The sequence below is a fragment of the Erpetoichthys calabaricus genome, chromosome 8 (assembly GCF_900747795.2).
Source record: "Erpetoichthys calabaricus chromosome 8, fErpCal1.3, whole genome shotgun sequence".
In the NCBI taxonomy this organism is placed as follows: Eukaryota; Metazoa; Chordata; class Cladistia; order Polypteriformes; family Polypteridae; genus Erpetoichthys; species Erpetoichthys calabaricus.
This window is the reverse complement of record NC_041401.2, coordinates 97,963,831-97,989,091: the sequence shown is the minus strand read 5'-3', so window position 1 is coordinate 97,989,091 and position 25,261 is coordinate 97,963,831. Positions and strand designations below refer to the sequence as shown.

General features: G+C 39.5%; 1 protein-coding gene across 2 annotated transcripts in view; it reads right to left on the bottom strand.

Annotated features, from left to right (window-relative positions):
* The window catches only part of clip2 (CAP-GLY domain containing linker protein 2), a 121,162-nt gene extending 103,916 nt beyond the window's left edge, over positions 1 to 17,246 (bottom strand). For both annotated transcript variants that reach the window (XM_028807126.2, XM_028807127.2), the window contains exon 1: positions 16,355 to 17,246. The gene's annotated coding sequence lies outside the window, so the exon portion shown is untranslated. The remainder of the gene's footprint in view (positions 1 to 16,354) is intronic.
* Positions 17,247 to 25,261: the final 8,015 nt, after the last annotated feature.

Here is a 25,261-nt window from a genome sequence, read left to right as displayed (position 1 = left end):
AATACCCAAACAGAAGTACAACTAAATTATTGTAAAGCTTAAAGAGTATCACTACTTTTAGGTTATCATGGCCATCAGCTAGCATAGTTTGTTGCTGAGACCAACATTTACAATGCACTAAGAGAGTCCTGGTCCCAGTAATCAAACTTTTAGACAAATTAACCTTGACTTCAGTCTCAGCTCTTCTCACTTCCCGCCACTACTAACCTGATGCTATGATCTTATTCTGATTTTACATTTTTGCAGGCTTGTTAGACTAATTTTGATGAATTGTTTTGTACTTTAAAATTAGAGTTTTCAAGGTCAAGGATTACAATTATGACTTCAGTTTTTTATCCAATTTATTTTGTACCTATTTGACATAGTATTGTTTTTATTTCGGGCGGCACCATTTTGTGAACTTGTCACTAGGAAACAGTTCTCGGTTTCTACATGGAGTGTCCCCGGAGGTCGTGATCTTTACGTTACAACATGATAGGCTAAAATTTTGACAATTAATTGTCCGTTTCCTCATCCGAGATTAAGGGTAACATGTCGCCTTCTAAAATATCTGCCTGGTTTTGATACTTTGCTTAATGTTCTGGTTTTCTTAATTTGATCCTTTTAGTTCTCACGGTTACATCCCTAGCTTTGTTATATGACTGTGTCTCTTTTTCTGGTCATTATCTTTCCATGTGCTAGTATTTGTTAAAATAACACCTAACCACTACTTTAATAACTGAGGCAGATGTTCTGAGTAACTACAACTGTCCAGTTAACTGCAGGATTTTTTCAGTTTTTGCTGTGAATTGAAAAGTGCATTGTTTAGAGCTAACTTGCAGTTTCCTGTTGTAAACACTTTTTTTTTAAATAAACTTAATTTTAAACTTGCAATATAATACTGGTGCTGGTAATCTGACACTGTAATCATCATGCTACAGCTTGGCAATGCTATAAATTGGGCAGGAGGTGTGGAACAGTAGACTGAGCATCTACTTACAGAACCACACCTGATTTGGAATCAGCATTTAGGTTTTATCCAAATAAATACAATGGAGCATAGCTTTCACTTTTACCATAGTAAAAAGCCAAAAACACAACATTGCTAGCTTTGAGATAAAATGTAATAAACTTTTCAAGATCTCAAGATACATTTATACATTGAATAATATTGCAGTTAGCATTAAACAAACCTAGACATCTGGAACTGCTCAGACACTTTGCATAGAGAGATAAAATGAGTTAAAAAGACCACAAGGAATTTCATTTTTCACCCATGTGATACAGTTCATGTTAACAGGGGGCTGAAGCTTGGTAGCATCAAACCCTTCACAGGAACCGTCCACTGGAGCATCATGGGATACACTCACACTCATCCTTATCAACTCATACATCAACTGGCTAAATAATCAAAACCCATTCAACTAATCTGAACATGATGGAAAACCAGAGCATCTACAAAGTATGTGATCTCAGAACTCTGGAGTTATGAGGCTGCAGTGCTAACCATGGAGCTACATGCTGCCTAAACCTTTGAATGTTTAATTCAAAAAGTTAAATAGTGGACTTCCCATCACTATCCAAGATTTGTCCTCATTAACCATTCACCAGTCGGAAATGAGTCATTAACATTCCCAGAACATTCCTGTTTTTACAAACGCAAGATGTTTCACAGTTTAAGTTCTTCTTAGAAAACAGAAGTTGATTAGTCATTTCTAAAGTCTAGTTACTTCTAATCCATATAGAAAATTAAAAATGTCCTCTCCAAGGATACCCTGTTGGCATACTATGTGTTTGAACGGGTTCCAAAATAAAAGGTTGCAGTTTCTCTCATCTGACAATTTCTCGTTTACTACTAGAAATTTAGACATGCAGTAAAACCAGTTTTCTCAGGAAAGCTTAAAGATGAAAAGGAAAAGCTACATCACTGACAGCGCATTCTCAAAATATCTCCTCAAAAACCCAGACAGTTTTTTTAGGGCTTTCCATTTAGTGACGCCCTAGCACAGCTGTGACTCACAGCAAAATTACAGTCATTACAAGGCCATGTTTAATTGTCACAGAGCTCCTCAGTGAAGGATCATTTGTCTTCAAGAGGACAGACATGGCAGCCTGACTGTGTCAGCTCAGTACCACCGATAAATGGTGAAAAACAAAAAATACAATACTTAAAGCAGAGAAGAGTCAGAAAGAGACATTCTCAGTGTATTTCACAAAGGTTAGGTGGCTGCATGTGGGCAACCTGCAGAAGTGGTTGGTCCTATCTCCTCATGGATCAAGCATCCTGGATTGAAATCCTGCATCTGGTCATTGTTTGTGTGGAGTCTGCATTTTCTTCCAATGTCTGTGAAGGTGTTGCTCCAACACCCCCAAAATTTCCAAGCTAAGTTAACTTACATTTACAATCCAGCACTGTTTGTGCATGATTTACCTGGTACCTTGTCCATATCTAGTTCCTGCATTGTGCCTAAAGCTACTGGAATAGATTTTGGCCCCCTGTAAACCAGAATTAGACTAAGTGGATTTTAGAATATTACATTATGTGATCGTATACTGTAGTTGGCTCCTGCATTGAACCCAATGCTTTCATTATAGGCTGCATTCCACTGAAAATAATGATGAGGGCAGAATAATCCAAAATGAAACTACAAAATGACATTAGGTAGCCACCCAAGAAAACAAACAACAACTCTTTTTCACAAATGGCTAGGAGGCAGTCACTGCGTCTTATGCCATACACCTGTAACCAGCCATCTCTAAGTCTTCTTGTACCAACACATTAAGAGGTTTACAACGTCCATCCATTTTCTTAACACACATTTCTATTAAGTGAATGCAGAAAGCCAAAATTTATCCTAGCAGTATAGGGTCCATGGCAGGAACTATTAAAGAACAGGTTGTTGTTTCAAGGCACCAATACACGCACTCACATTGGGCAGATTTAGAGCTGGCAATCAAATTGACACACACATTTTTGGATGTAAAAGGAATTTTGAGTAGCTCTAGAAAATGTATGCAGGCACAGACAAGCATAGTTGTCAGACTAGGACATAAACCAAAGCTACTGGAACTGTGAGGCCATAGTGATAATACGGGCACCCTGTTCAAATTGTTGTATTTTACTTAAGTGTGTTGAGTAGAAGATCTCTGCTTTCTTTCAAATATTTATATATTTAAAGAGATTGTCCAATTTATTTTATTTTAAAGACTAGCAGTGGTTGTAGACAAGAGGGTATCTCTTTAAAATTCGGTTTCCAGGAGAGGCCCACTTGGTTTTACTTTTTAATAGGTTTAAAGTGGAATGGTGCTTTATAAACTCATACCATCTGCAAATCATCAATCCCATAAATAGTTGATCGTTTAAAGGCCCTGAAGTGGCATGGCAATATTACTTAGGAAGAAATTAATCTTTTACATTAATATGGAGGAAATCCTCCACATTTGCAAATTTTATAAAATTCAAAAGGACAACGGTTGTGGTTTCTAATTGTTTTATATATGAAATATGTTTTCATTCTTGAGCATTCTAAAGCTGCTCATGATTTATATCAAGCAAATACAAATGTCATGTCATTTTCTAACATGTTTAAACCAGACCAGGGTCTTTTGGGGGCTGCTGGAGCCTATCCCAAGGTAGGAACAAACCCCAGACAGGGCACCAGTCCATTGTGGGGTGAACACATCCACACACCAAATACACACTAGAGCCAATTTAGTAACGCCGATTCACCTAACCTGCATCTCTTTGGACTGTGGGAGGAAACTGGATCACCAGTTTAGGTACGGGGAGAACATGCAAACTCCATGTAGGGAAGACCCAGGATCCAAACCCCAGTCTCCTTACTGCAAGACAGCAGTGCTACCACTGCACCACTATGCAACCCTAGATACACTAGTGCATGTGCTTATTCAAAACATGACAACTTACTTACTGCTGTCCCATTGAGCACTCATCATCAGCAGGCTGTTCTGGTAAATCTGAAGTCTTGATCTGATACTATATCTCCTGTAACTTGTAACATCTGAATACACTCAGTTATCAAAAGACGATAAGCATCAGTGTCATCAGTGCTACCCTTTACACTTCCCTGCCAGTTTCCTGTTATACACAGCTAATTAGCATAACATTCTCAACTCCATTTGAAGAGGGTTGGGGGGCAGAGTCATTCCCAGCAACTTTTAGTTCAAGACTGGAATCAACTCTAGACTGTGGGCCAGTCTATCACCAAGTCCACTTGCACACCCACACGCATGGGGCTAAGAGTCACCAATTAATTTAATTAGAATTTGTTCTTGGGATGTTTGAGGAAAATACACATGGGCATGAGAGAGCATGCAAACTTCACACAGATAATGACAGGATGTAGGATTCAAACCCAGGACTCTGGATGAGTGGGACAGCAGTGTTGGTAATTTAAGAAATTTGATGTTTTTGAGAAAATGCCCTTTCCCAGCTGAAAATTAATCATGCAATGCTCCTATTGAACTGCAAGCTTGAAAATAAAAAATTAATTAAACATTAATTTACCCTTCTTATACACAATTGTTTTTATGTAAATTTGATTTATTCACAGTGCAAAGATTGCAAATTATCTAAAAGGACATTTGAAGCAACCAAAAAAGTCTTTGTCAACTGACTGTGGCTCCTTAATGGACTTGTATTTTACCAAAACAGGTGAAATGTCAAGGCAGTCTTGACTTAAGAAACTTCCAGGCGTGGAAATGACTATCCACATGACCTGATCACAACTAGAAGGCTGTACATCATAAACAGGTGAAAAGCAGACAGATCTGAAGTGTCGGCTGCAGTATTCTACTTGAGCAAAAAGGTCTGTGTGCCTGTATTTCACAGAGATCAGTTCATTGATACTTCATAATCTGTTGTACTGTACTGTATAACAGTCAAAAAAATGATAAAGATATGACACAGACAAGGGCAGAAATGAAAATCAGCCTGACCATGGTGAAGTTCATCTGCATGCCTTTTATCTTGGAGCATGCTGAGCATGCAACTCTAGCCAGATTGCAGTAAAAAAGATAATCACGCTACCTACTAATTTTAGTTGATTAAAGCTGGCATAACAAGTAGTAAACAGGATCTCTTCACATCTGTGGACGTGTGTCACCTACTGCAGCAAAGTTTTCTTTACACGGTCAGCACTGACACCGAAAAAATGTGAAAAAAAAGTCTGAATTTTATTTGATAATGAAACAAGATAATCCTTTATTTGTAATGCTCAACTAAATGTAAGCTTTCATTTCAAAAGAAGAACTGATACTGGCTAAACAACATACATCTGTTTTAATGTATAGTGTTAATACAGGATTTAAACAAATTTGGGAGACATAAATTACACAGAAAAAGATTCAGAGCTACACATCTACCAGGATGCTTGCCAGACCCTAAAGCTCTGGACTGACTGCACGCTTTCACTTGAGCCAAATACTTCAAAGTCATGGAGCACATTAGGTAGCTTCTTCCTGCTGCAAGGGAAATTTCTACTAGTGTATACTTTACTGTTCTGAAGAAGTCAACAAAATGTTTTATGTAATTGAGTGTAAAAAACACGATTAAGAAGAAAAGTAAAAAAACAATTAAGAATTTATTACTTAAATATCTACTGAGTAAAAAATAAAGCAAAAGGTAAGGGGTGTGGCAGGAGGCTGGGGGGCAGATCCAGCCAGGACGCGTGGAAGTAGATCTATACGTCCCCCGGGCCACGAGGGGGCAACCGACCTGGATAGCAAGGGGACCACGGGGAAGTAGCAGGGAGGCTCAAACCCGTGGGGGCCCCGCAAGCCTCATAAAGCCCGGGAGATCGACACGTCCACCACACCTGGGAAGGTGGAGGAAGAACCTTCCAGCAACGCCCGGAGTGCTTCCAGGTGCTCATGCGGCACTTCCACCACACGAGGAGTGCCACCGGAAGAACGTCAGCGAGCACCTGGAGCACGTCCAAATTTCCCATTGGGATTAATAAAGTATCTATCTATCTATCTATCTATCTATCTATCTATCTATCTATCTATCTATCTATCTATCTATCTATCTATCTATCTATCTATCTATCTATCTATCTATCTATCTATCTATCTACAGTCAGGGAGCAAGAATCGGGAGCTGGAGGAGGACGAAGCTCCAGTGACGGAGGGAAGAAAGGCGGCCCATGGACATTGAAAGGCCCAAGTAAGGGTGATTGGTGTGGGTCACTGTGTGTATTGTGCAAAACTGTAAATAAACAGGAGTTTTATAGAAATACTGGTGTCAGTCTAATGGTGTTCGAGCTAGGTCTCACAGGGGTAAATCCACTCTTGTGAACTAGAACCTGTTACTGCAAAAAGCCTCTTAATAAATTTAAAAGAGATGTAAAATCCAAATATGTGTTATTTTCTGAGAATATGACTATGGCAAGATGATTATTACTATCCTATACTTGACTGGAGATCTCAATCCAAAGTGACTTAAAAATGAGAATGTAGTAATTGCAACATTAATGTGTTAAGTGACCTTAATGGAGTCACAGTAAAAGTAGTACTAGGAGTAGTTGCAGTTTACAGATAAATATGGAAGTAAAACATTATGAGATACAACTCCTATGTATAAAAATATAATTTGTCTCACAATCAGTCTGCCAGGGTCCTTTGACTCTGATTTTTTTAATCTGTATCGTTCTTCTAGGGAAAGTCATCCTCCTCCTGATACATAGATTGCTGACTTTTCCATAGAAATCAGTAATCCTTTCTTTAAAAGAGAGTGCTTCAATACCTTTCAAATCATGGCTGACTCTAATTAAGTGTTTTTCAGTAGCTCAGGTTCACTGTAACACTTTAAATAGACACTGCAGTTTTTTTTTTTCTTTTCTGAGTTATTTTTGTGTCTCTTAACTTGTAGTGTTGTTTATGTTGACACCTGAGAAGGATGACATACTGCAAGTTGGTCAAACATCCAAGTAAAAACAGTGATTTAATTGCAGGAATTGTACCGGCCACTGAAAACCTCACTGCCACATGTAATAGAATGACAGGTTCAGTAACAGCATAGGCTGACCTCAAAATAATAAAATGGTTGGAGTGGGAAGCCTGTAGCTACTGTGGCTCTCCTGGGCTAGGGTTTACTAACTCTTGTATTTTCTATAGGGGTACAGATACCAGTGAACCACAGATGGAATTGCTCTGTTATTATATATAATCCAGTGTAAATGCAGGACTGGCATCCCGACTGATACGGAGAGTAATGCCTTACCCAGCCAGAAGGCCATAATGGATGGATTATATAAGCAGAGGTGCAACCCAGCTGGGATGGCTCTAGGATCCTATCCCATATAATGGATGGATGGGGAAGACTGGTTATAGGAAACAGTTTATCCCTTAGGGTGAAAAGTGGAAGTGCTACAGTCACAATTTGTACTCACACAGGGTTTTATGGGTCATGTAGTTCAGAAGGGCACCCCTGGTAGGATCCCAGGGTCCCACACTGAGTGTGCTGCGGGAGGTCTCCCTACTTTGGAAAAATTCTGCATAACCCGAAAGTGCTTCTGCTATGCTATGCCATGACATTGGAAGTACACCCAGGTCTAACATAAAAAAACTTACCTGAGTCAGAGTCAGGAGGAGAGTGGAGGAAATTCATCAGAGGAGTGAAAGGAGAGGAAAGAAACTTTAATCAGTTGTGGTGATTACACTTTGGGCTATGATGATGTTTAATGAAGGTTGTGTGCAAATAAACAACCTTTAGTTGAACCTGTGAGTCTGGTATAACTGTGTCTGAGGTTTGGGACTCAACTACAGAAATTATGTTTTTCACTCATTTAGTGACTGAATCTTCCTCATATATTTAATTTATTAAATCAATTTTTAGATTAGAATATTTTGTACACAATAACAACACCTGTAGAATTTTGGTGATATGTGGAGTATCTGCAGTGTATTAAGCTGCTGTCTGCCAGCTCCACGTTAAATCCCCCCTGTTCACCGTCCATGAGCATTTTGCAAGCTCTCCACATACAGTCCTCTTGAAAGTCATCATCAGCCTCCTGATTTCAAAAGATATTCCTCCCATAAATATTTTTATTGACAGCCTAATTGTTCTAACAGCCTATTTCTAAACCCAAGCAAATAATCTGTCAAAAGTACATTTGTAACAAATATAAACTGGAAAAATGTTGCCTGCATAAGTACACTGTTACTGACAAAGACAAAGCTATGTGAATAAATACTGTTTATTCATTTTATTAGTTCTGGGCATTACCTCATACTCATTGTTAACTGTCAAACATGCTGCTTTGTGGTAAATATTGTATATATAAGTATTATAGATATTATTATACATACAGTAATGTTACACACCTTTCAATAGCCATTGTATTGGAATCTCTGTTTAATTATCTATAATATTCATGATGGGTGGCACGGTGGCGCAGTGGTAGCGTTGCTGCCTCACAGTTAGGAGACCTGGGTTCGCTTCCCGGTCCTCCTTGCGTGGAGTTTGCATGTTCTCCCCGTGTCTGCATGGGTTTCATCCAGGTGCTCCAGTTTCCTCCCACAGTCCACATACATGCAGGTTAGATGCATTGGTGATCCTAAATTGTCCCTAGTGTGCGCTTGATGAGTGTGTGTGCCCTGTGGTTGGCTGTTGCCCTGTCCGGGATTTGTTCCTGCCTTGCGCCCTGTGCTGGCTGGTATTGGCTCCAGCAGACCCCCGTGACCCTGTGTTAGGATATAGCGGGTTGGACGATGATTGACTGACTGACTAATATTCATAATCATTACAGTGTCTATGTGTATGTCTATTTTTTACATATCTTTCGCTGTAAAGGCCGAGGATATATACTGTAAACTTAATTTTCTAGTATGTAAATATGACAATTAAGCTCTCTTTCTCAAATCATTTAAGCCCCAAAAACTTACAGTTGCATAGTGTTTCCAAACAAGACATGCCTGCCTCTCATTTGGTCTTAATTTAATAATCTGGTTCTACCAATGACCAGTTTGAGTAAAGGTCACATCTTCTTAACATAAAACTCATTCTGTGTAGGGAACTTAGCCAGGCTGTGAATCCTCTTGCAAAATGGAGACTAAAGAGTAGACAAATACATAAGTCAGGAAAATGGTACAAAACTATTAAAAGTGCTTGGATGTCCCAGTGAGCATTACTGGATCCATTATCAGGAAGAAGAAGGTGTATCACACCACCCAGTTGCAGTGTGAAAAAGGTTATCTATCAAAAATTAGCACCCAAGCAAGACATAGACTCATAGATTCAAAAAGAAGGCAGCCATCACTTTGGAGGAACTACTAAAGTCAGTTACTGAAATGGGGTACTGGTGCATGAGTCCTCAATATCAAGATCTCTTCATAACAGTTTCCTTTTCAGGACAGTAGCATAAAAGAAGCCATTACTCAGGAATATCCATAAAGAGTTACATCTGGAGTTCACTAAAAGACATGAGAGGGATCCATATAGCCATGTGGGAAAAGGTTTTGTGGTCAGAAGAAACCAAGATAGACTTTTCAGCCACAATTACATATTACATATGACATGTATTGTGCAGACCCAACACTACCCATAACTCAAAAAACACCACCCCTACAGTGAAGTGGTGGCAGCATAAGGCTATGAGGATACTTGTCACCTACTGAATCATGGAATCCTATAAAGACTGATGGAAAAATGGTTAGAACTAAATACATTTAAATACTGTAAGAGAACCTGATTCAGAAGGCTGAGAAACTGAGGTGTGGGAGAAGGTTAACCATCCAGCAAAAACAACAATCCCAAGCACAAGGTCAAGACAGCACAATGTCTTATCATGGCCTTGTAAAACTCCTTATTTCAACTCCACTGAGAATCTGTGCCACTCTCTAAACCAATGAACCTTCATGATCTGCAGAAGATGTGTCAGGAAGAATGCAATAAAATCACTTCTGAGCAGTGGGCAGAACTGGGTCAACCTTACCCGAAATGTTATGGCTATTACTGTGGCAAATGTTGGCTCTACTAACTATTGATGGAGTGGGGTTCAAAATACTCGGACAGCAGTGTTTTTCTAGATTTTATTTTTTATATAAATATGAGGGAGTGGGCCCAAATATAATGAGAATTTTTTTTTAAATTGTATCGAATTTCTCAGAACATTTCCAAAATTTAATCACCCACAAAATACTCTCCCTGAGATGCAATACACTTGTCCCACTGCTTTTCCATTGTTCAATACTGTTCTGAAACTTCTTGCAAAGTGGTAGCCTTCAGTGCCTCCGTCGTTTGCTTCTTGACCTCCTCTACATCCTGAAAACACTTTCCTTTAAGGTCCCCCTTCATTCTTGGAAATACGAAAATATTGCAGGGTTACATAGTCTGGTGAGTAGGGGTGGTGGGAAACCATTGTCATCCGTTTTTCGTGAGAAACTGTCACACACTCAATGCTGTGTGGGTGGGAGCATTGTCGTGATGCAGAAGCCACTCGCCTGATCGCCACAATTCGGGTCGTTTTCTCTCTGCAATGCATCACGCAATTGTTTGAGCACTTCAAGGGTGCTGCTTGGCCAAATGATGCAGTGGGCAGTCTAGTAAGCGCACCTAGCACCAAACGTCGGAATTAATGCCCCTCCAGCCTCCAGAAAAAAATTTTCATTATTTGTGGGTCATCCCTCGTATGTTTGTCAAAATATTCACTTTACCTTTAAAAACAAACTGTCAGAAAACTTAGATTGTCAGTAAAAATGCTTATTGAAGGAATATGCGGACTTGCTGTATCTTTGGAACTCCAGAGAATGCTGATGACTTGGAAGGCGATTGAACACTTTGGCAAGGCACTTTGTTTTTCCTATCATATTCCAAAGGGATGCTTGTTAGGTTAGTTGACCATCCAAAAAACAAGTCCAGCTAGGGATGTGCATTAATGTTCCATGTAATGGGTTGCTGCCTTATCAAGGATTATTTCCCAATACTGCTGGATGATTACACAGGTTTTAAAAAAATGGATAGATGGAATTGTTCTGTTTGACTATTTCTGTATTATACTTTGGTAAGCAGTGCAAGTAGCTGAGTTGCTGTCTCTGTTAACAATGCACGAGGAGGCTGTCTAACTTTGCAGACCTGCAGAAATGCTAGTTTTCATTTGTATTTACCTCTTAAAAGTAGAATAGCACAATAAGATGAAGATGCAGTGAGTCTCACCCCATAAAGCCTATATCTATTTTCCCTGGGCTGAACTTCATGGCTGTAGTAAATGTGAGAAAACCCTGGCAACAATAGAAAATTTGACATTCATGCGGTACAATCTCCCGATTCATTCTGATATTTTTGGACCTTCTTGAAATTTTTAAGAGAAACAATTTAACAAATGTCTGAGGTCATTTAGGACATTATAAGGACATTTTAAGTTTGACAAATGGCAGGAAGCCATTCAGTCATCATCTTTTTTGGTTAGCTTAGTACTTGGTTATCCCAATATCCCACTCATAGACTTAAAAGTTGTCAAAAAAGGTTTCTGCTTCACCAACACAACTCAATCATTTTTCTGGATGTCCACAACTCTTTTTTATGTATATGTGCTTCTTGATTTCCATTTTAAATACACTTCCTCTTTATTTCCAATTGTGTCCTCAGTTGGATCAACTGTCGTATAGTGTTTCTTATGAGCTATGGTATCTATTCTGACCTGAACAGGTAGAATGAGAGGCTTCCCAACACCTAGCCTAACATAAAATATTAAAATAGCTGGGACCATGCTTTTGGGCAAATGTCTTTACTCTCTTAATGTAGCAGGTGTTTTATTTGATTAATGCGCAGGTCTTTTTTAAAACTCAAGACAATTCTTGTAATTTTAAGCAGTTAATGGCTAAGCTAAAGAAGAAGCTAGCTAGTACTAAGGCTTTCTCAGAGAGGGACTACCTGCTCCTGATACAGTACATGATCACAACATACGTTACAGTCTAATGGACTGTTGAGTTAACTTAAATAATGAAAATCTGGTAGTGATGGAATAACAGACACAAAATTTTATGAACAGCTTCTTCAGGAGGCAATGGCAGAAAAAAGGAAGTTGGCAAAATTAAAGATCTTTATGAAAAATGCAGCACATCCTCTCTATGACACGTTGTCCATAATCTTTTTAGCCACAGGCTCATTCCATCACTGTGTGTTAAGGGACACTGTTGGGACTCTTTTTTTTTCCCACAGCCATCAGGCCCCATAATGACTCTATGCATCCTGCCTGTCCGTCATCTTCCTAGCCACTCATAACAGACATTCTGGCACAAGAAAAATATTTCTTTGTTATTAAATCATTTGCATTACTCTTGGTGTGTAGTATTGTGTTTTGCACTTATGGAATGGTGTTTAATTCGTTTTTTTATTGATTTGCACTGTGATTTTAGGTCCTTTTGTTGCTGATGGAGCACATCAATTTCCTTTTTGGGATCAATAAAGTTCTATGTATATACAGTATCTATCTAAAAGGGGGCAAAAGGCCAAGGCCACAAAGTACTAGCTCACTTGTTTAGTTTGTCCTCTGTTATACAACATCCTGTTTGACTTTTCTAAAATGAAGATTTACATTTTTACAACATCATCTAACTTTGATGGTTTTATATGATCTTATATTTTCCTTCAAAAGTTGTAATAACAATAATTACTGAAAAGCAAAGCACAAGGTGAGTTATAAACTTTGAACTACTAAACTTTGGGGACGTACAGACACAACCAGAAATGGAACTAACCTTTTTGACATATTAAGAGTTCTCTTTTACTCTGAGGCCATAAAAAGCTGAATAATATGATCTTTCATTTGAGGGAGCTAGACATTCATGACAAAATAAATGGTTACGGACACCAATTCTGCATTATTTATTGACAGCTAAATGTATCCTGGCCAGCTGTGGACTTGATTATCTAAATGTAGCTTTTCCCTTTTTTTAAGCTCAACATTCAATTATTTGTTACACCAAATAATGAAGGATTAAATTCTAGCTCCTTGCATCCTTGGAGTGGGCAAAAGGATTTTGAAAATTGATTGATAAATAAGGAGCCAACTACTGATGAGGTAAAAGAGCCTTCACATTCTTATGCTTCCCATTAAGCTGTGGGAGACATAAAAGTAAGAACTTCATCTTACCATGTACATACAGTATGAGAGTACACCTGAACTTAACACCAGAAACTTGACTAAACCTAGTAACCAAAGTACATATAAGAATACTTCTCTCTCTCCTTCCTCAGCACTTAAACATGCAGAGTTATGCTGAACATTTGCATCATCAAGCAACAACCTCTTGTATCATTCTCCCTTAAGTTTACATGTGCAGGACATGCGGGGACTAACTTATTTGCACTAAAAGCACTTGACATTCGCCACTAAAGAAACAGAGAAATGGCTTCTCAATTAAATCATTCCTTGCATCCGTCAACTTTTTACATCCAAGCAGTCAAACGTTTTCCTGGCACTTTTCATATTTACTTTTTAGTGAAATTAAAACTCTGATCAACTAAAACTGATGGATCACAAAAGGAGAATTTGTTTTAAAAGACTACACTGAGAAGCACATGTATATTAGCATCATAAGGCTGACTCACTGATTTACTGCTCAATGCCCAAGAGGGCGGGAGCTGCCAGTTGACTTTGTCTGTTTAAACTGTTTTCTCCAATGATGATGTTGGCAGGAGTTTTTGTTTTCCACTGTTCCGTTGTCAACTGGCCACATCCCATATCTCATTCTGAATGGAGTTTGTCATAATTTACATTAGTTAAATTGAAACTGCCCTGTTTTACTGTGTGTTTAATGTAGTTTGTGTTTTCACTTAGGAGAAAGTTGTACGGATTAGCACTCTGCTGTTAATGTATTGTAACTATGGCACCCTGTCCAATTTTTGTTCCTGACTTGTTCCCAATGCTAGCTGGGATAGGCTCCAGAATCCCCCTGCCCCCAACCCTGTTCATGATTAAAGGGGTTAGAAAAAGACTGACTAACTTACTGTGTTGCGGTTGTGGATTTGTACACAAAATCAAAGTTTGAACTCATTGAGGGGCATTAAACAAAAACAAATTGAAATTAATATTCCAAACGATAAAGTGAATAACTTGGAAGGAAAACCAGTGACACAAAGGAATAGTTTGAAATGAACTCAAAACTTGAGCCACTACCACTACAACATAAACACTGCCCAGTACCTCCTTATTTTAAAGAGAGCAGTGGAAGTTGCCTTCGGTGATTAACAGTCAGAAACCAGTGTTTCCCATGTAGACGGCACAGTGTAGAAGTGGCTAGTACTGCTCACCCGATTCACACTTTTTCTGTCTGTGAGTTTTCTGAGGTACTCCAGCCTCCTCTTGTGTCCCTTAGATAAGCTTGTTATGTCAATCAACAATTGTAAAGAGGCCCAGTACAGTGAATGAGTAAATGTGTTAAGAGTGTCTGTCTGCTGCAATTGACTGCAGTCTCCTCAGGCTTGGTTCATGCTTTCTGACTTATTCTACTGTGATGCGCCATAGTACCTTTACTTTATATTTTAAAAAGGGTCCAAAAAATTATAGATGCACTGAGTGAATTACTTAATGCCTTCCCTTTTCACACACAAATTTGCATTAAATTAACTACATAAGGAATTAGATGTTTCTCAGTAATATTAAAATTCCCAAAATTGTCTGCAGAGTAGTTTACTTATCCTTGCCAAGGAATATTTGAAATATTAAAAAAACTAAACCTACTGAAGCACACTTTGATATGTCTTGCTACGTTTTAACAAATTCCTTATTTGATTAACACCAGATTCAGCTGTTATTTTAGCCTTGAAAACATTCATCACTTCTTTGATCTGCTTGTGTTGTCAGCTCATGCTCCAGTGCTTAAAGATGCTATGAACTGGTTATGTGTAAATAAGGCGGTGTGACACTGACCCTGGATATTAAAGTACAAAGTCGCCATTTCCAGCCCAGAGGCTAATTTACTGTGTGACTGACCATCAGTAAGTCAATGTGCCCACCTGGGCTTCAGCTATAAAAATTTTTGGCCCTGGAAAAACTACTAAAGAAAATCAAATCATCTGATTAATCTGTATAAATAGACTTATGAAGATGAGTTAAAACAGGCAGACTGGTCACAGATTGACAGAGCTAATCCCACCAGCAGTACCAGGAACAAGACAGGAACCAGTTCTGGATGGGGTGCCAGTCCATTGCAATAATAATTGAGTTGTATTACTAAATTAATCAACAGTTCATGTTTTTGACTTTCCTGCCTTGCAGAGTTAGAAATGCACTTACAAAAGTACAAATCCAGTCAAAGGGCTATACAGCAAAGTAAGGTGGGACTAAAAGCTATGACTTTATATACACAAATCACTTTCTTATCAAAAGTGCCATTAACATGTGCAATCATAGTGGCAAACAAGATTGCAAAATGAAAATCAGACTAACGAAATAAGCAGATACAATGCAGCACAGGCAAACACTTGAGGAAGCTGAAGAACCTTCATCTTAAATAACAACCCATGGTGAAAACCAGTAAGTCATCTGACCATGGGGGACTGTAGCAAAGTACAGGCCAACATGGCAAAGTGCACTTCAGAGGGTTAATACTAGAAAGCGAAAACAATCAGGAAGTGTTGGGACTCCAAACGCAATTGTAAGGTTAAGATGTACATTTCAAAATCCTTCAGAAAGTAACCATGGAAGAGTGAAAGGAAAAATGCACAACCTTGAAGATGAGTTATACTGGCATATTACAAGCTCTGCTGGTGTTACTGAGTGCTGGCACTTGCTAGTCATGCTGCAGGCTCTCTTTTCACTCCTTCCTCACTAGCAAGTGCAGACAGTCTTCTCCTTGGCTTTGTATCTGCTTCCAAACAAAAGCAACGCCTAAGGATAAAAAACACTAACCGCAAGACTCAATGACTGGTTTAAGCATTTCTTTTATAGCAATAATTGTATGGTGCATGCTGGGAAAACGGGTTCCACCCCTTTCTATTTTGTTAAAAAAATGGCCAAAGTCGTGTCATTCTGCATATACAGCTCCAAATGAGCCCAGCAGAGGGCTGTTGGTGGATAATTGTGGGCAGAGCGCAGGGGTATGAGACCTAGCCCCCGTAAAGCAGCACAATGCACCCCGCCAAGCACGTCTTTTGTTTTCACGCTGCTTCTCACCCTCCACCCCGGTGCAGGCTGAAATCCATGCATCTTGAAGGCATTTTCAGCTTCCCACCGGACTTTGGCCCACTTGGGTCACACTTCACAGCGCTCGCCAGCCACGACGAAAACTGAAAAGTCACAGTAAAACTGCCCAAATTCAAGAGGCATTCGACGGTCAACCGTAGGCAAAGAAAAGGAAAAAATAACGGCGTCGCCGCTTGTCGGTATTGTTTAAAAATGAGTGTCCCTACCTTTAGCATCCGTTCCAAGTCCGTTGGAGTTCCAGGTGACAGCGCTAGAGGGGTGTCAAGCAAATGGCTCCAGAAAGGGAGTGGGGATCTTGAGCTGTCCTCGTAGCTGCCTCCAGATGATTAGTTTTAAAGAGGATACGTGAAAAGGTTCCACATGAGATTGAGGAAGAGAATCCTAAAAGTGTTCGCGAGGAGCAAACAGGAAAAACCCCAGTAGCACCTCGGATCTGTTGGTTAACAATGAGCCACTCCCTACCGCGATCACAGAGAGATGCTCCGCTTGGAAAGCCTCGGGACCGAGGTACAGGCGGTGAATGGCATCACAGTGCCTCGCACCTTCCTCCGGAAAAAGATCGCAGAATGTGTGTAGCGCTCCTGGATTGCATGCTGCTCTCTTGCGGCAAGGGTTATGATGCCATCGCGGCGCAGGCTGTGCAGCATCAGCACCCCGGCGAGAGGCGGGAGCGAGCGAGGGTACGCGCGCGAGAGAGGCTGTGGTCTGATCGCCCCCCTCCCTCGCCAGTCTCTCCTATCGGGTGCGGAGGTTTAGTTTCGTCCTCTTTTCGCGTTGCTAATACCGCTATATTTTTCAGGCAGGTTAGTTTTCGTTTTGTTTATTTCGTGTCCCTGTTCTTCACCTCGTTTCCCTCCGTCTCCCGGTCTGCCAGACAAAGGGGGACGGGCGAAAGGGGGGCGGGAAGGGGAGATGGAGGAGGAGAAACATTGAACCAGCTGTTTCGGTTATAAACGCCTGACTGCCAAAATTAAAAGCGAAAACGCGACGCGTTTACGTGTGCGGTTGGATCAATAGTACGTAAAAACACATAAAACTTGTGGGATAGTCCCATGTCTTAGCCAAGGGCGGCTGCTCGTTGTTTTTGACATGAAAACAGTTGGACACAAAGCAGCCAAACCGAGGTCGTCAGGCTGCTATATCGCGCCAATAGCTGGTGGTTTGGGGCGGTGGGCGCTGGGGCTCGGCGCTGCCCCCAGCGGTCCCTATGAAATGTTTGAACACACGTGTTCTTGTAGCGCAGTGGTTGGGACAGTCCACAATGATAATTTCATTCATGCCTGCCAATCCGATTTAAGAGCTGCCCAGTTCTGTGCAGTTGTAGAAACTTGCGTACACGCCCTGTTCATTTTGGGAACTGCGAGGGGCAGCGATGTAACCAAGGCGCTCTTTTGTTCATTATGATAATGAGAGCGGCGTAGTTGAGGTCATTTGACAAGAACGCCCTTAATGTCTGGGTAATGTTCGAGTTATTTCATAACTGAACTTAATTATGCATGCATACTGTATAGTTATTTTATTTGCAGTTCAGGTTTCCAGAAATGGACAGCTGTAAAATGTTGAATTCTTACGAAAAAGGGGGTACAATCTAATCAAAGACCATCTTGAAAACAGGATGGAAAAATAATGAAGACTTATAACACTTAACATTAATCTCTACGTTAGCTGAAAATGCAATTACAAGTGAAGTAATTTACTGTACTTCATTTGTTCAAAATATTTGGAGAACAAAAGTTTTAAAATGCATTACACTTTCTCTATGCAGTATTTATTTGGAACAAAATCATTTTGTCTCCAAAATGCATAAAATCTGCCTTTTTTCTTGCAGGTGCTCAGAGTGAATGTGATGGCAGCCATTCAGAAGGCCAACCACACTGATCAACTCAACCAAACCTACTTGCCTTTTTGATGTTGGAGGAAAACCAAAGTACCTGGAGAAAACCTCAGATTCAAGTTCTGTATTTTTTGTCATTGTACAATGAAATTCTAATGATGATAATGCAATACCAACAAAGTCACACACAGAACAAAAAGTGTACATAGAGTAAAACAAGAGCAGCCCAAAATCCAAAATGCAACTAAATAAATCAAAATCCTCAACAAAACATTTACTGGGAGACAAACTAAAGAAGGGTACAAGAGAACGATCTAAATCAGGGTAAGCATAAATTATAAAAAAAAATTAATTTGTGTAGCACGTAATCATACACCGGATGTACCTTAAAATGCTTCACAAGATGCCCCTTTGGACCCTTGTTTCCTCAGTTGTACCCAAAATAGCACTTAATAATTTGTTCCCATTATTGCCTCCTTCCTAGCTTCCACCCCTCTTATTAATACTCTGGCATTTTCTCCAACTCCTCCATTCTGGTAGGTGAGCCCTTGTCCTCAATTCACTCCTGACTCCAGGCTTACTTGGGCTGAGGACTAGAGGCCCTCCTAAAGTTAGACCCAGTGTTAAACTGATGTTTCTAAGAAGTTCTTCATTATCAGCCAATGACCCAGGAAAATACAGAGAAAGCCCCTAGAAATCCTTCCAACAAAAGTGTCTGCCAGAACTGCAACTGCCATGCAACCCTACAACCTGCTGTTGCTAATTCTTTATGGAGGATCAGTGGATGTTGAATTTGAATCCTCCAGGTCTTATTTAGACATGTATTCTGTCTATGGAGTGCTCCAAACCCTCTCCTAGGCAGATCTTCAGAATTTTGTCCAGAATGTGTCATGGAGCCTCCTGCCTCCATTTACTATATATGAATTTGTTGTCTTTACTTTACAATATCTGTTAAAATGTTTATTACTATGGTTGGTTGTTCAGTATCCTTGCAACATATGGATAGAAACTCCTTGAATCTTCTGATGAGAGCACCAATCTGCATGTACAGTTTGTCAAATGGAAACAGTGAGAAAATCAGCTGTAGAGGATGCCTGAGGTCTTTCTAAGGTAGCAAGTGTTGTACACATCCTGAATAGAAGGTAGCTGGGAGCTAGTAATATCTTGTTCTGCCTTCACCACTCTCTTCTTTGTTTTACCATCCTGAGTAGAGCATGTGCCATACCAGGATGTGGTGTAGCCAGTGGACTCAAATGTGGACATGTTAGAGGTTTATGAGAATAAATTAGAAATGCAAGCTGCCCTTTGATATTTAAGGAAGCCAAGATGCTGGTGAATCTTTTTTACTGGAGATATAATGTGTTGTGCTCTCTTCAGTTTGTCATAGATTGTCACTCCAAGAAATTTGAAGCTGCTCACTCTTTCATCAGCATCCCTTATGATGCAAATGCTAGTGTGGCCTGCCTTCTGCTTCCCGAAGTCATTGCCCAGCTCCTTGGCATTTCTGAGCTGGTAGATCTCTTTGCTGTAATTGTTATTGGTGATGAGCCCTATGGTGGTTGTGTCATCAGCAAATTTAATAATGGAGCTGGAGCTGTGTCTGGCCACGTGGTCAAAGGTGAAGTAGGAGTAGAGAAGGAGGCTTAGCACACTATCTTGTGAAGTGCCTGTACACCTGCTGGAGTACTATCAGGTAATCAGACCACCTGAGGTGGAGGCACAGTAGGAGGTGGTAAGTTTCTTATATTGGGGTGCAGCAGTGATCTGGAATATTTGTATTCCTTGTGGGGCAAGTGACAGACTGGTGGTATTTAGGGTAAATGTTCCTTAAATTTGCATTGTTGAATTCCCCAAGAATAATAATGATGTAAACATTTATATTTTATAATAATACTGGACATTCAGCACATTGTTAATGTTGACTTGCAGAGGAATATAAACTTAAATGAGAATCACACTGGAGAACTCCCTTAAAAGATGAAATTGAAGTCACTCTATCATTAAATATTCCAGATTGGCTGAACATGTTTTTAGGTATCAAGCTTTGTTAACCAAAAGCACACACATCTTTTTTGTGTTTGTCTGACACTTCAGTCAGAACCCCACAAAAGACAGATAAGTGATCCAGCTGCATTGTAAGGTCTGGTGTCTCAGCACTTAGCCATGTTTCATAAACATTCTGCATGATTGTTTTAATTGTGCTTTTTTATGCTTCTTTGTACAGCACTTTGGCGCAACCTCTGTTGTTTTAAATGTGCTTTTATAAATAAATAATCTAATCAAAAAAGAAAAACAACAGCAGTTTCTCAATTTTCCTCATGTAGCTAATCTTGCCTGTATGTCATCAGGTTTATTATCCAGCTACTGCACATTGGCCTGTAAATTTCAGAGGCAGTCTCACTGGGAAGCTTCCCCTTGTCCCAAGTTTTTTGCTCCCTTTGTCCAGTTAGTCTCAATTGAGCCATGCTGGTTGTGTTGGCAGTAGCTCTGTATTTAACAGACTAAAAGTCGTATTCTATTAATTGTCTGTCATGTTCAAAATGGTTTGTCAGTCATAAGTAATAATCATGTTAACTGCCTTTATAAGCAACAGAATTATATATGAAACAACAGAGTTGTCTGTAAGGAGAAACATGAAACACATCACCACTCTCATGCAGACAGAGAGAGAATAAGTCAACTCTGCAGGCTTTGACAGTGCTGGGTCTCACCATTGGGTCCTTGAGCTGTGAGATATCAGCACTCACTACTGCATTATGTATCATTTGGCTCACAGTAATCAATTTTATGCATTTATTTTTTAGAACACAAACAGTGTTATTTTATTTTTTGTTAACAGAAAGAATTTTTCATGGGCAAAATAATGTATGATAAAAAACGGCAACCCATAACATCCATGTCTTCACACTGGCCATCCTTAAAGGCTAACCAAGACTTGTGCAATTTCTTCTGCAAATAATACATTTAATTAAACAATACAATACACTAAAATTTATTTTTGAATAGCACTGCTCTTCACTGAGTGCAGGCACAGATCACTGTGACAAATTATTAGGTAAAATACAAATATACCGTAGATTATACTAATTACTAAATACAGAATTAGGACATATAAAGATACAGGTTTGTTAAAACACACAGAACACAACGTACAAACTGATCAACTTAATTGGAAACCAACAATATCTGTCCATTAATTATTGGATGAACTATGGCCTGCTGACAACAGGATGCCCTCTCCTGGGCATTCTATAGTGATGACTATCCAATCTGATGAAAGAATCTTTCCATCGGATGGTTCCAACACTCCTTATCTGGCATGACTTTTCCATACACAGGAGAGCAGTCTGGCAGTAGTGCAGTTGCACCAAGTGGCATATCCAGATACCAAGAAAAGAAGCAGAATAGAGGAGGGTTATTGACAGTTTACAAATATTGTATTACTTGTATTTCTGTACAAATGACTAAGAAACAGAATTGCAGTATGTACAGCTAATCGGCATCTCTAGTCAGGGTATGCTAGGCTAAAGTACCGAGTTTTAACCTTGGACTTAAAAGCCAAGACTAAAGGGAAATTTCTTATAGTAGTAGGCAGATCACTCCACAGTGTTGGGGCCCAGTACCTAAAGGCTCAACTCCCTCTGAAATTTTATCAATCCATGGAATCTTAAGTAGGCTAGCATTGTGAGATCTCAATGTGCGCTGTTTTTTGTAAGTGATGATAAGTTCACATAAGTAAATAGGGCCTTGGCCATGGCCATTTAAGACTTTATAAGTTAAAAGGAGGGTTTTGAAATCTGCCTTAAACTTAACCGAGAGCCAGTATAAGGACGTGAGAACAGGAATCAGATGTTTGTATTTTCTTGTTCTTGTAATAATTCCTGCAGCAGCTTTTTGAATTAACTGAAAGCAACATAAATAATGATTTGAACAGCCAGTGAATAATGCATTAAAGTAGTGAGTCCTGCTAGAAATAAATGCATGAATTCATTTCTCAGTATCCTGCATATTTATAAAATATCTTAATCTGCCAATAATTTCCAACATTTAATTTAAAATGCTACAGAAACAACTCTCTTATTTAGGTAGGTTCATTTCCAGATTTTTGAATAAAATAAATACATCAAGACGTATCAAGGGAATATTTATTATTTTTACAAAAAAAGAGATTTGCTGACCAAAGTAATCCTTGTCTGGCAGCAAATACATAAAAGTTTTTAATTTACAAATATGTAATCACTGCTTTTGAGACCTCTATCTATATTGGAAAAACTGAATCTCAAGACATGTTTACAACATCCAAGGCCTCCAATTCTGCTGATGAGCAAGAAAGTAAAAACAAACAAACAAAAACCCTCTTGGCATAATCAGAGAGATAAAAATGAGCAGTTTATGTAAATATGATGGAGAGAGTGCATTACAGTACACAGATTCCTATAAAAAAGTATTTTTTTATTATACTAGGGAGCTTTGTCTCCTGCTCGCTTCGCTCGCCAACCCCTTTCTTCCCCGCCAGTGCTACACGCCGTTGTGAAAAGGAGGGCTGAACGCACCCCAAGGAGATGCGGCCGCTCCTCTGAAACCCCTCTTAAACGGTGATACAATGGCAAACAAATACTTTTTTTTTTACCTCCTCTTTGCTCGATCAGCTGCTGGCTTGCTGCTGCTGCCATGCCGCATGATCTACACTTCGCTCTCCTATCCCTCCCCACCATCCCCGCCAGCGCTACGCGATGTTGTGAAAAGGGGGGCTGAATGAACCCCAAGGAGATGCAGTCACTCCTCTAAAAACCCCTCTTAAACGGTGATACAATGGGAAACAAGTAACAGTTGTTGTTTTTACCTCCTCTTTGCTCGATCAGCTGCTGGCTTGCTGCTGCTGCTATGCCACGTGATCTGCATTTCGTGCAGCACTTCGAACATTTAAAAGCCTGTACAGCACCTGTCTTTTTGTCTCACCACCTTGTCTCTCCTGTCCCCAGACATCCTCAAACAGTATGCAATCTCTTTTTGCTGTTACATTATTTCACCAAGTAATAATTGCCATTTGTTTGCGCTAAAGCAATCTTTGCTCTCATTATTTTGAGACTTACAGTTTTCCTACTTCCATTATCTCTAACCTGCTCTGCATGTGTATCACGGGACTTGCTACTAAAGGTTCAAAGTATGATGTGACTTGTCTGTCTCACGGGATGTGAAAGTGTCTCTCTGTCTCTTTTCAAAAGATCTCTCTTCCAACGATCACGTCTTGTCTCAGGAAAAAAGTCTTGTATTGTTGCAAGATTTTTTTTTATAATAGAGAGACAATATTGAATTGCAGTGGATTTAATTTGTCTTTCTTTACACTGTTCAGCAGAAAAATACTTTAATGTCACAGTGAAAACCTGTGCAAAGTGGTCCAGAATAATTGCAAATATAAAACACAAAAACTTTGATCACATATGACATACCTGCTAAGTCTTCTACCTGTGTGCATTACAGATGGCAGTTTTCAGAACTCTTCACAAACATCAAGCCCCCAAACTACAAGTAAATGGTCTGCCAGTTCTCTGATGACTACACACTGTTCAGTTCTCATTGATTCATAGTGTTGCATTATTTATTATTGTAAAGTGCTTTGCCCTTGGTGTCATTATGAAAGGCTCTATATAAAATATTGACTGATGAATTAAAAGAGTGATGTATTATAAATGTCTGCAGACAGACAATGCCTCCCAAATTACTAAGTCTAAGTGACATCCACAAAGATTCTAGATGATTATGACTGTTTTATTTGTGAGTGGTGATTTACTTTAAAATTAAAAACCTGAGGTTTGCTACACAGAAGGGATAATAAAAGAAGACTGTGGCCATGGTCTTCTCATTGATATAGCACATGGTGGTCAAGAGGTAGACTCAGGGATAAAACATTGGATTGTAGAACATAACTATGCATAAAGTGATTTACTACTATAAAAATGGGGAGACATCTTAACCATAAGTGACAAATATGGAATAACAGAAAGATGAGTGACTAGTGTATCCCGGAGACTCCAGGGTCCATGCTAGATGCTTTAAAGATGGTGAATGGTTCGGTGATGTATTAGCAGCACAGTTTTACACGGTAACTTTGCTGACAGAGATTAACCTTTCATTTGCTATGCTTTATCAAGCCATTTTGGAGTGATGTTTGAGTCTAGGTATCAACAAGATGGTAGATTATTGAATGTGACCATTACATATACATTCAGAATGGGCTCAGTTCAAACCTCCAATAGACTTGAGAAATGTATATTGAGTTAAGGTATCGCACATGAGAGGAAACGTGTACAGCAATAAAGAATCTTGACATCTGAATAATCATGGGAGATCCTGCACCAAATATGGTTTATTTTACACACTGAACCTTTCATAATGAACTCAATTCCAAACAGCAATACACATTGAGTACCCATATATTTTAACAATGTGACTGGATTGCTTAGGGGGCAACAGGAGCCAACAGGAGCGAGGCTGAAAAAAAGATTCAGCACAACAAATACTGTTAATCCTGGAACTTTTTTGATACCAAAGAATCACAAAGGCTTCTGAAAGGTAATAATCAACTGATAAAATAAAATTAAAGAAATAAAAAATCGTTAACTAATGTACAGTGATTCTTCATGCTATACCAAAGTTCAGAAAGCGCTATGCAAAACCATGAACTGTAAGCATGATATACTGTACATACAGTTAGCATGCATACATTATTGCAGTATACTGTATAAGACTTGCTAAAAGTTAAGGACTTTCTCCCCTCAGCTATGACAATAGGCACTTTCCCACTACAGAAACTTTTTTCAGGAACCAAGAGCTTTTAGAAACTTTTTGTAATATTCTCAGTGCAGGAACTTGAGCCATTTGTAATTCCTGGTAGGTAGCTCCTGGTACTTTTTTCAGCTCCTACTCCAGGGTATGTACTTTTCATTCAACCTGGAACTATCATGGGTTGGGTTCATGTGGTGAATTGTGCTGATTGGCTGACCGTAAGCACTGGCGCCATCCTACAAATTTGCTGGTAGTTTCGACTTAGGAGAGTTATCGGCAAAGGTGAAGAGCTGCACTTTGCACCACATTACTCATCATAGCCACCTCTCTTCTGTGCTGCGATATGCAACTCATTGAAGCAAAAATCTCCCCCATAATGTTGCAATTGCTTCGAAGTAATAAGGTTGGAAGGGTGGGGAGGGTTCCATGTGAACTCTCAGCTGCGCCACACTTTACACCGCATCGCTTTTCATCCCTGTCTAAAATGCCAGTG